The sequence below is a fragment of the Camelus dromedarius genome, chromosome 8 (genome assembly GCF_036321535.1).
Source record: "Camelus dromedarius isolate mCamDro1 chromosome 8, mCamDro1.pat, whole genome shotgun sequence".
Taxonomy (NCBI): Eukaryota; Metazoa; Chordata; class Mammalia; order Artiodactyla; family Camelidae; genus Camelus; species Camelus dromedarius.
The window spans coordinates 66211616-66224478 of NC_087443.1; the positions used below are offsets into that span (position 1 = coordinate 66211616).

Genomic DNA, 12863 nt, shown 5'->3' on the forward strand with positions numbered 1-12863 from the left:
TAATGGCAACCTTTCCTTGGTAGCTTTTAGAGATAGAGGAAAAGTACTCTTCTGCCCCACCCCCGCCTCATCCCGCTCTAAACGTTAGAGGCTTCAGGACAAAACGATTTTTCCCCAGCCCCTCAGTTTCCATTGTTTTGTACCATCCCCCTCCCCCGCCCCTTGCCTAGGTAGAAGAAGAATGACTCCAAACCTTTAATCTCCCCCCCCCCTTTTAAAAATCAGCTGCGGGTTTATGGTGTAATTGTGTTAGTATGAATTTACAAACAGGTGAAATGAATACCGTTTTGGTAGTTGTAAAGAAGATGCTTGTGTGTGTGTTTGTGTGTGTGTGTGTGTGTGTGTGTGTGTGTGTGTGTAAGGTTTCAATCCTTAGAGTTGATTTGATTCTCTTGTCTGACTGTTGCTTTGTATCATAATGGGGGTGATGAGAATAAAAGAGGAAGCGGTATTTTGCAACCTACCCGAAGAAATGTTTTCTAAGTCTCTGGGGATACTTAAGCAAAATTGGGTTGCAGACGTGGGCTGTATAGTATTTGCCTCCATCACGATAAGTACCAACAGCCTTTAGCTGATCTTACACCTGTGCAGTTTTGTACACTTCTTCATAAATGTCAACACCTTCTAGTATCTACTCAGAGTAATGGATTATTTTATCTAAAACTATTGTTTTTCAGAATCCTAGTGTACACCTGTGTAACCAAGTATTTTTGTATCTAAATGTAGCATCAACACTGAAAGGTTGTCTTAGTTTTAAAGACCTTAGTTTATTAGTTACTAATCTCTACCCTCAACCTTCCAGCCATAGCCCTTGTAACTGTTACTAAGTATTTGAAGAGAGTTAGCTGTTGGGTGCAATTTGTAACATTCAGCAGGCTTACATTTGTAGTTTGAATGTATCAAGTGTTGATGTTTTTCTATGTGACAATAATTATTTGAAATAAGTATGTAAATGACTATTCCCTACATAAGGATCTTAGACGGAATATGATAAATTCTTTAAATACTAATTTGGACACGTAAGGTGTACTGTAAAACTTTTATTTAATTATGAATATGTATTTGAGAAATAGACCACAAACAAATAAAGGCTTTATCTAAGGTTTTTAACACTCAAATGGCTTACATGTAACATAAAGCTGACATATAAAACTATGTTTTTGAAACGTTATTTTGGAGATATGGACTTAGCCTATCTCTAAGGTTACCACTTTTCTCAAGGTGTTCAGTTTTGAAAGAAAACATTTATCTCAGGTTAACATTTGTTTTCTGATTTCTGACAGGTAATGCAATTTTCAAGAGCTTAAATTTTTCTGTTATATGTTATAAGTTGTTATGGATTAAAGAAGGATATTAAGAAATACATTAATAGCTCACAGCTGGATCTGTTTTTCCAGTTTTTAAGCTACCATATTCAAAAAGTTAGAGCTGTGTCTTGATAATTGTAGCAGGTAGACTCATACAGCAACTTGTGAACTAGAAACCAGTCAGAAATTTGAAAATTTTCACTTTTGAAAAGAAACACTAAAATTATAAATTGTTTTGTTGTACTTGCTGGAATTATGCCTTTTGAATATTACTGTTTCTTCAGTGGCTTGGGACAGGTCTTGTCCCACGTTCAGAGAGATATGAATCAGAATTCTATGTGGAATGCTCCCAAAGATGGCTTCTGAAAAGCTGCTGGTATATTTTTTGCCTTGGCTTACCTATATGAATTGTGGGGGGAAGGGTGAATGAAACTGAAATTCTTTGTTATCCAGACCATTAAATTGCAGTCATACTTGTTTTGGAAATATGCTGGATTATCAATATATGTTGTTTAATATTTCATTAAGACTCATGTTCATTAAACAATTTAAATAGCTTTTAGATTTTAAATGTATTATGAGGAAAAAAATCAAACTCTTGTGTTTTTTAATAAAAAATATACTCTAACCTGTACATGAGTATATAAGGATGATTTTTTTTTGGAATTTGAAGATTAAATGAAGTACTATATCTTTAGGACTCAGTTCCCTTTATCATTCATGTATGAAAAACATAAAATCCATGCTTATAATAATTTTTAAAAAACAAGACTCCCAAACCTCCCAAACAATAAAAGACAACAAACTATGTTAACCCACAAGTCCTTAAATGAATTCTTAGGTTTTTGTCTTGGCCTTGGTGAAAGTGTTCTTGAACTAGTTTATAAAATATCAATTAGGAGAGGAAATATAGATATAAAATAAATATTTTGACATTTATTAATAAGACTAGTAGGGAATTGGCAAATATTTTGTTATTGATGAATTAGAAGTTGGCTATAATTTATCAGCAGAGTGATAGATTTAGTACTTTTATGTGGTACTTGAGAAATGAGTACTTCAAATGTAAAGTTTGTCGCTATTTTCACTTATTGTTAGGCTTACATTTCATGCATTACATATGACACATTAGGCATATTATAATTTGAGGGTAAATCTTATATAGACTAAATAATATATATGTAAATTTTGCTATTCCTGTCTTCTGAATTTTACATTGCCTCAAAGTTGTGCTCTATAACTTTCTGGAAATATTTTTCTCTGTTAATGTAGTAGTTAAAATTTTGTATTTTCCTACCTCTGTCTACGCTGACTTTTAAAATCTGAAAAATTTCTAAGTTATAGGGTGACCTATGGTTTGCTTAAACTTGGTATAGAGTGCTCTGAAATGTAGTTGTCAGTCAGTAAAGGTTGAAAATAACATGCATAACTCTAAGAAACTGATTTATGTTCTAAAATATGTAATTGCTTTATTTTAAGGTAAACTAATGTTCCTTCTATCGTAGTTTGGCATTTCCCCCTAGTTTTCAGGTTTTAGCACATCTTTAACTCAAAGTTCTAATATATGAAGAGTATTCTAATTACAAAGGGCTCTTCAGCTTTTGCAATGTTTGTAACATACATGCTTTTTGGGAAAGTGTGACATTCTCATTACCAAGATTTTAAAGAACTAATTAGATGATTTCACACTATATATCTCATTGAAAAACTTTGCTAAAGATCAGAACTGATTGCAAAAATTAGTGCATGCTGTAAAAGGTAAGGGTTCTTTTATTGGAAAGAATGAACATATTGCTTAAAGGAAAAACATTACAGGTGACCTAAGTAGAGTATAATTAGTCCCTATGTGAAATGAACCTGAAAGACTTTTATGAAGTTTTTGGCATGCCGGTCTTTTAATGTTTATGGCACTGTGAACACTCACAATTTAAGCATTTTATTTGCCCTCAAACACTATTTATAAATCCTACAATTTTAATTAAGTAGTTTCACAGTTGACAGATCAATCTTTTTTCTTTCAGTTTTTCTAATGTCTTGGAGGTGAAGTGAAAGTGACTTGTTCTGACATTGATGTTTAGAGTATAGAGTTAATTTCATCAGTTAAATTTGGGCTTCCTCAGTTTTGTGTGAACAACACTCCTTCCTGCTTTCAGGACGTTTAACAGTTTTGCAGATAGTCTTAAGGTAACTTTACATTTTCTGTAAATATTTATTAATTACAGTTTCATATTTACTAATGTCATAGACTTTTTATTACTACTCAATGCCATATGTGCTCCAGACTGAAGGTACTAAGATAAGTGTACTATGTTTCCTGATTTCAGTAGGTTCTTGGTTTGTTGCATGAATGGGACAAATCAGTAGTTAATTGTTTTACAATGTGACAAGTGCTTTGATAGCTGTATACACTGAAGAACTCAGATGAGTTAAGACTTAGACTGTATATGTAACCAGCAATACTTCCTTGAGGATACGACCTGAACTAACTCTTGAGGAATAGTAGGATAGGTAGAAGGTAGAACAAGCATAGAAATTAGAAATATTAAGGTCCACTTAGAGAATTGCAGGTTAATAACAATTTGGAGTCCGTGCATGACCTACTATTTTAGGTGACACAGTAGGCTTTCATTAAAGTTATATTTTTAGAGATTACTGCTTGTGTGCCTCATTTAATTTGAGCCTTGAACTATGGGTCTATATTAATGTTCGGGAGTTGCTCCAGATTATTATTTAAAACTTTTAAGTAAGTGTGTTTTCCATTAATATTTTAATTAAATACCAAGAGAACATATCAACCTAATGTGGAATAATTCCCAGGCTTAGAACTTGTGTAATGATATGATAATATATTTTAAAATAATATTTAAATATCTTTTTCTCAGCGTTTATGTATCATGTTAAGAGTAACATTTATGAACTTCCTTAGAACTGATGGTAAGTTTTCATTATACAGACATTTAAAATACATTTTTCTGAGAACATTTAAAAAACCTCTTTCCATACTTATTTCAAAATGCCACTTTTTACTTATGTAAGTCAGACTATGATCAGCAGTTATATCCTGGTACAAGTCTGTGTGGCCTTATATGATTTAAAAGTTCTCTGAACTTGTATATTAAGTAATTTTTTATACAGTATGATTTAATACTTATTTGAGGGCACAATAAGGGGATCTTCTTTGCCATTCCAAACTTCATTCTCTGCAAAGTGCCATAGTTTCCCATTTTAAATCTCTTTTCGTTTATTTTGATCCTTCCAGTTATTTTTATTATCTGAGAAATTCCTTTTAAAAATTTTCACATTTTAGTAATTACCTTATAAATGTTGCACTTCATTTATCTCAAGGAAACTAAAACTTTCTGCTATCACCTCCTTGGATACAACCCCATGCACTCTTCACCTGGCTTACCTCCTAGTTGCCCTTCAGACCTCATTAACACATCCTTTGGAAGACCTTCTTTGATCTCTAGTTAGATTCTCCTCTTTTAAGGTCCCTAGCACCTGTATTTCCCCTTTTATGAAACTCACCATTTTTGTAATGATGTGTCTAATGTCTGTCTTTTTTGCTATACTGTAAGCTTCATAGTGAGCATCAACTATGTCTACCTTCCTTACTACCATTTCTCCAGTATACAATGTCTAGACCTTGTAGGCTCCTAATAGAAAATTAGTTTAAATTAATAGTTCAGAGCCCCCAAACAAACAGACCACTAAAAAAGACAGTGATGTCATAGTGCTTTTGCTCTTATACATATTTCCTGCTTTTAGAACTCTTCAGGCCTTAATTGAGGGCTTTTTTTTTCTCTCTCTCTCTCTCATAATGTACAACTTAAAAATGTTTGGTAACCAAATGTAAAAAGGACTGGGGTACTCCTAGAGGCCATATGAGAGTTGAAAATAATAGCAAAGGGAAAATACATAAAGAGCAGATATAAGACATTTAATAGCAGTTTAAGGCAACTTGATGTGATAAACATTTAAAATCTTTTAAGATGCCATTTGTTTTACATGTAGAACACTATAGCAGTGTAAGTTCATATAGGATCATGACAAAGAGATTAATTACTGTTAGTAGATTTTGTTAAAGATGACAGGAGCATATATTTCAGAAAGGGTTCTGTCTAAAATAATACAATTGAAATTTTTAATGTGTTAACCCTTTGTTAATGGAAAGATTTGCTTAATGAAATATAGTAGGCATTATCAGTATTTATTGAGTAAAATTAAGTTGAAGCAAATAATTGTCTGAAAGTACTGAATCAGTGCAATATAATATTACTACCTTGTAGTAGGGTAGGTATAGCTCAGTGATAGAGTACATGTTTAGCATGCACGAGGTCCTGGGTTCAATCCCCAGTACTTCCATTAAAAAAAAGATTAAAAATAGTAAATAGACTATCCTTCAATAGAAAAAAAATTTCTAAAGAAGACATTTAAAAAAATTACTACATTACAATTTGTAGGTTTTACATGTGTTTCTTTGTGTACTTAGCTATGAAATAGGTAAAATTGAGTAATAATATGTTTTTGTCATCCGTTTTAAATGAAAACATACCTGTTGCAATGGTAAAACAAAATGGCATAAATATTTCCACAGCTTTTTATCTGTTAAAGACAGTAAGTTTTATTTTTTTGGCATTTTCTGGTGACCTGGACTGGAAAAATTAGACCAGAGGTCATAATTACTTCTTTGCTATAAGTATGTAGAGTCTAACAGCTTGGGTAACTTGAAATGGATTATCTTTAATTCAGTTTTGTTTTCTGTATCTTCCTGGGATAAAGAATTTGACATTTCACTAAAGGGCTTTAGTTCTAGTTCAGATAAATTGCATTTTGTCTTAGTTTTGTAATCTGTTGAATTCTGTGACTATATAAGGATAGGTAAAGAGCTAGTTATTTCTTATTTTGCTGCTAAAACAAGTATTGGTTTATCTGCCATGTGTTAATTACAGTTTTAAACTCATAGAAATGGGATGCTTATATACCAGGCAGCTTAAAATAGTAAGGCTTTATGATTTGATCTTGAAAACATTTATTTCTGTACTTTGGAAGTAGTGATTTGAAATTCTTAATACTAGAAATATGGCCTAGTTTCAGAACACCCACTAAGCCACTGTGGAAACTCAGCATGCTAAATGGCTTATAGTGCTGCAGTATTTTTTAATTTTTCCCACCTCCTGTTATATAATAGCTTATAGTAGTACACACAGAACATGAGTATTTAGGACAAGAACAAAGTGTATTGAAGCCCCCAAAATATGTGAGACTGTGTTGGGTTTTGGGTTGGGCACTAAGAACCTAAAGATGATGACATGTAATGATAGTGAGTGAGTGTGTGAGTGACATAAATCAGGTAATAATGTTTTAGGTTGCAAATAGGGCATGAAAAGCAAGGATTATTTATGGACTTGAGAAAAGTGACTTTTTAAAAATGGAGTTAGTATTTTTGAAACAGACATTACAAATTGTATTAAAATTTATTAACATTTTTATTTAAAAAGTTTGACAACTCTGATGTAAACATTTCCATGATGCTTGTGTACGGGACTTAAAAACTTTAGTGGAAATAATTTTAAACATTTTTCCCAGAATGTTGTGCAACCCAATTAAATCTGGATGATTTAAATTGCAGCGTTATGTCAGACTGTGAGAACCAGATACTGAAACTGATTAGAAATTAACTGTAAAGAATAAAATCTAGTCTATATCCATTGTTCAGTAGGGTTGTAAAGATATTTGATAAAACTGACTTTTACCAGTTTATTTTGTTAATTAAAAAGGGGGCTGAGTTGATCTTCACTAATTGTAATATCAGGCAAATGAATATTAGAGTTAAGTGTTTTAGTTTAAAGATTTTTGTGACGTGAAAAGAAAGCATATAGTAAATTTGCCTTAAAAGTCAGCTATATAATTCTTGTAGTGTTAACTCTATCAGTAACTCTTTAATGCATAACTAGTTATCTGCATACAAAAATATAAAAAACTTACCTGGCTTTTTTTCAACTGGAGTTCACTTATACCTGACATTTCCATACACGCACGCACACACACACACACAAACACACACACACACACACACAATGATACTTGATATAATAATAATGATCCTGTGGCAAGATCTTGAAAATTTTGTTTCATCAAAGAAAGTTGAAATTAAGTTTCATGTAGTTGAAATTTTGCTATATTTTATTGTATTCAAATTCTTTGAAAATGAATAATCCACAAATGTAGATTCATGTGCTAAGAATAAAAATAATTTATTAATTGGCACAGCTTTTTTCTGACTATATCATTATCCAGTTTTTATAACTAACAATATGATCATATATGAGTTGCCTCTGAGAGTAATTTAAATTAAGTATTCCCAGATAATACTTTTTCTTTCTGGATGATTTAAATAATATATCACTTGCTACCAGCAAGTTACTAAACGATTTACGTTTTTGTGATGTAAGAATTTTTTACATCAAAACTGTAAACTAGGTGGGAATCATATTTTGCAGTTACAGTCACATGATAGTAGACAGTACATACAAGTTGGGAACTGGTTAGATTCAATGTGTTAAATTACAGAAATAAATTTCTTAAAATGTATATTCAAAAATATAAGCAAGGGCTGCCTTTCAATATGTTGAGTAGCTTCTGATGGGAGAAATTCTTTATTAACTTTAAGTTAAATTGGGCCTGGCTGTTCAGTGTATTTCCTTTGATCTTGTGTGAGGACGATTTTTTTCTTTGGAATATTTAAAAAAATACAATACAGAGAATGGGAGGATATAGCTCAGTGGTGGAATGCATGCTTAGCATTTATGAGGGCCTGGGTTCAATCCCCAGTACTGCCACTTAAAAAATAAATATGTAAACCTAATTACCTCCCCCATTTTAACAGCTATCATCAGGATAAGTAGATAAATAACATAATTAGTTGAGCATATTGTCTTCATCTAAATAGTCTCAAAAATGGACATCTAAACTTGAGGAAGGCTATTTATTTTATAATAATGGCAACTTACTAAATACTGATTCTTAAATATAAGATACCTACCTTGAGACCACACACTCCTCTAATCTTGCTATGTGTAGTACATTTATTTTTGTTTATATTTTTCTGACAATTTCTGATAAATAGTTTGTAGAATGAGTAATGGAAAGGATTTATAATCAGATAAAATCTAGTGAAGGAATGTGTGGGCTTATACATAGACAAAAAAGTTAAATGTAATTAATTTTTAGCTTAAAATTACTGAAAATCATTTAAATTGAAAATACTTTTTGAATACTGTGGTCACTTTAGTGCATATAACCTAAGATAGATTTACGTTTTATCTCTTTTGCTCTACGCTGATAATTAGGTAACCAATGTTTTGACTTATTGCCAATTAGCCCATGTTAAGTGAAGACTAAAGTATATTTTGGTAATACTTAAGTTATGTGTAACATGTTTTGAGTTCCTTGGAAAGAAAAGCAGTTTAAGCAAATATTCACAGGTAAATTTTTTTTTTTTTTTTTGAGAGTACGTGGCATAAGGGCTTTTCAGATAAATTTTGGTTAAGATATTTAATGTTTAAAATTATATCCTGGTTAAACTGAGACATTTAATTCTCTCCTACCCCACACCTGCCTTTTGTTTTGCTGGAGAGTCTTGCAGTTTTTTATGTATTTTATATTTTTGGTGGGGGTAGGTAATTAGGTTTATTTATTTATTTTTAGAGGAGGTAGTGGGAATTGAATCCAGGACCTTGTACGTGCTAAGTGTGCGCTCTAACACTTGAACTATATCTTCCCCCTTGCAGTTTTTGTGTATGGTGAGTTGAAGTGTTATACGAGAGAGCTGTAATCTCAATTATAGTTTAATTTTTAGGTTTGGTAAACAGGAATTTTCAGATCTTTGCTCAAAACTTTGTTTGCTCATAATCAAAATTACATAAGTCTTATGCTTTCCCATAAGAAAGAACACCAGATTTCCTGCAAAACTCTCATGTGTTTGCTAGTACATAAAATTTAGTCCTGTCTCTCTCCACGTGAGTCCAAACTATTTCATCTTGCCTCCTTACCAAAGTTAAATGAATGAATTTAAAGGTGCTATGAGTTGTACACTCCTGGCATGATTCTAACTAACACAGACTAGTATAGAGCATTTTATTATTATTTTTTAGACATCTATTTCTTTAGCCTCCATAAAAGCTAATTTTACCTCATATTCACTTATGCTGCTTGAGTATGTGTTTTTCCATTTCTCTCTTGAACGTAACATTCCCTTGAACATGTTAATTTGGGGTGCTTTCTTGATCTTTGATCATCCAGTTTTAAAGATTCCTTTTTAAACTAGCTTTATGTGATTTGGAGAGGAGAGCAGTTTTTTTGTCCTTTAAACTATGTAAGAGAATAAGCAGCATTGCAGATCTTTATAGACAAAATACAGTTGAAATCTTGCCACTTTTTAGATATTCATGACATAATCTGAGTGATTTAATTTTAAGTAGAGTATAGGGGAACTCTATGCAAAGAGACAAGATTTTTTTGTTTTTGTCTGTGGTTCACCTATCCTTAACAAGTGTTTATTGTGTACTTAATAAAAAGTTCATAATATCTTAATATCTTTGAAGTAGTAAAATGTTTTGTAGAGTAAAAATTGTAAGGAGGCTGCTACCTAGTAGGGTAGTTAAAGCCAAGTTAACAAATATTTTTATTTCTTTCAGCAAATATAACTGTTAAGTATTATTTCTAAATATTAGGATACAATTGTGAAAAAGACGGAAGAGTCCCTATTTTCCCATTACTTTAACTGAGGGAATCAGACAACTAACCTGGCAAGTATAATACAGTATGATTAATGTTCTGATAGGGGAAGTTTCAAATAGGGAAGCATGGATTTTATCCTGAGAGCCATGTTTGTGGGGCCACCAACTCTTCCCCACCCCAACCCCCAAGTGTTTCAAATTGGATAGCAGCTTATTTAAATTTGAGTATGTGAAAGATCACACTAAGTACGGTGTAGTGATTAGATTAGGAACAGGATGAGGAGTGGATTTGGTGAGACCAGTTACAAGGCTAGTAGAGGACTTTGGGGTACCCTGGAGCAGGAGAGTGGCAATGAGAATGAAGAGAAGTTGAGTTACGAGAAATTTTAGGGGAAGAATGGGTAGGATTTGGTGATTGTTAGGATATGAGAGTTGAAGGACAGAGGGGAATCGGGACGACTCCAGGATTCCTGATCCCCTCCACTCTTTTTAGTTGATTTCTCCTTGGATGTTATCTCTTTTAAGAAGAAGCCTTTCCTGATTCCCCCAAACTCCAAGGCTGGTTTAAGTGCCTTCTCTTTGTGCTTCAGTGACTCTTACCACACTGTGTTCTTGCTTTTTCCACTTGTTTGTAAGCTTAGGAGGCAAGGACTGTGTCTTATTTTCACATAACTAGCTTGCACAGTGCATGGCATTTAGTATGAAATAAAATGTTAACTGAATGAAAATATATATATATAGTATATTTGAAATCAGGGAGTATGATACCTCCAGTTTTGTTGTCTTCTTAAGATTATTTTGACTTTTGGGGATAATTTTTGCATTTTCATACAAATTTTAGAATTATCTGAGTTATCTGAAAAATGCCATTGCTATTTTCATAGGGATTGCTTAGAATGTAGATTTCCTTGGGTAGTATGGAATTAATATTTTAACAGTAGTAATTCTTCCAATCCATGAGTATGGTATATCTTTCCATCTGTTTGTCTCATCTTCAGTTTCTTTCATCAGAGTCATATAGTTCTCTGAGAACATGTCTTTAACCTCCTTAGTTAAAATTTATTCCCAGATATTTTATTCTTTTTGATGCTACTGCAGATGAGATTGTTTTCTTAATTTCTCTTTCTGATAGTTTGGTTAGTGTATAGAAACACAACAAATTTCTGATGATAAATTTGGTAAACCTGCAACTTTATGGAATTCATTGAGGAGTTCTAGTAGTTTTTTGATAGTGTCTTTAGAATTTTCTTTGTCATTTGCAGACAGTGACAGTTTCACTTCTCCCTTTCCAATTTGGATTTTAAAACCTTTTCTGATTGTTACAGCTAGGACTTAAAATAGTATGTTGAATCAAAGTGGTGAGAGTGGGCATCCTTGTCTTGTTCCTTATCTTGGAGAACCTGTTTTTAGGTTTTCACCATTGAGTATAATGTTAACTGTGGGCTTGTCAGAAATGGCCTTTATTGTGTTAAGATACCTTACCTCTGTAGCCACTTTTTTGAGAATTTTTTATCATAATTGGATACTGGATTTTGTCAGAAGCTTTTTCTGCATCTATTGAGATGACGATATGATTTTTATTCCCCAATTTCTTAGTGTGATGTATCACATTGATTGATTTGTGGATATTGAACCATCCTTGTATCCCTGAGATAAATCCCACTTGACCATGGTGTATTATTCTTTCAATATATTGTTGGATTTTGTTGAAGATTTCTGCATCTGTTTATCAATGATATTGACCAGTAATTTTTTTTTTTTTTTTTGCAGTGTTTTTTTCTGGTTTTGGTATTAGGGTGATGCTAGCCTCCTAGAATTTAGACTTAGGAAACACTCCTTCCTCTGTAATTTTTTGGAATAGTTTTAAAAAGATATGTGCTAACTTTTCTTTAAATGTTTGGTAGTATTCACCAATGAATCTATATGGTTCTTGACTTTTGTTTGTTGAGAATGTTTGATTACTGATTCAATTTCATTTATGATAATTGTTCTGTTCATATTTTATATTTCTCTCTGATTCAGTCTTGGGAGATTATACTTTTCTAGGAATTTGTCCATTTCTTCTGGATTGTCCATTTTATTGACTGTTTATAGTAATCATTTGTGACTCTTTGTATTTCTTTGGTGCCAGTTGTAACTTCTCCTTTTTCATTTCCGTTTTTATTTTTTTGAACCCTCTCCTGTTCTTTGATGAGTCTGGCTAAAGGTTTATCAATTTGGTTTATCTTTTCAGAGAACTAGCTCTTCGTTTCATTGATCTTTTCTATTGTTTTTTTTTTTTTTTTACTCCGTATTTCATTTATTTTTGCTCTGATCTTTATGATTTCTTTCCTTCTAACTTTGGATTTTGTTTGTTCTTTTTCTAGTTCTTTTAGGTGTAAGATTAGGTTGTTTGAGATTTCTTTAATGTTTCCTGAGGTAGGCTTGTAACACTGTTAGCTTCCCTCTTAGAACTGTTTTTGCTGTTTTGCTTAGATTTTGAGTCATTATGTTTTCATTTGCATTTGTCTCTGGGTAGGTTTTAATTTTGTCTTGATTTTTTCAATAATCCATTGGTTGGTTAGCAGCATATTGTTTAGCCTCCGTGTGTGTGGTTTTTTTTTTTTTTCTATTTTTGCAGATTTTTGTTGTTGATTTCTAGTCTCATGGCCTTGTGAGTGGAAAAGATGCTCGATATAATTTGTCTTCTTAAATTTACTGAGACTTGTTTTGTGGCCTAGCATGTGATGTATCCTGGAGAATGTTCCAAGTGTACTTGAAAAGAATGTATATTCTACTGCTTTTGTATTTAATGCTCTACATATATCTATTAAGT

The 12863-nt window shown here is 32.2% G+C and overlaps 1 protein-coding gene across 5 annotated transcripts in view; it reads left to right on the forward strand.

Moving 5' to 3' along the window:
- SHOC2 (SHOC2 leucine rich repeat scaffold protein) overlaps positions 1–12863 on the forward strand; it is an 84874-nt gene that overhangs the window by 1460 nt on the left and 70551 nt on the right. The window contains exon 1 of one of the 5 annotated variants that reach the window (XM_064488404.1): positions 3287–3491. The exons of the other annotated variants lie outside the window; for them this stretch is intronic. The gene's annotated coding sequence lies outside the window, so the exon portion shown is untranslated. Of the gene's footprint in view, positions 1–3286; positions 3492–12863 lie in introns of those variants that run through there. 5 annotated transcript variants of the gene reach the window in all.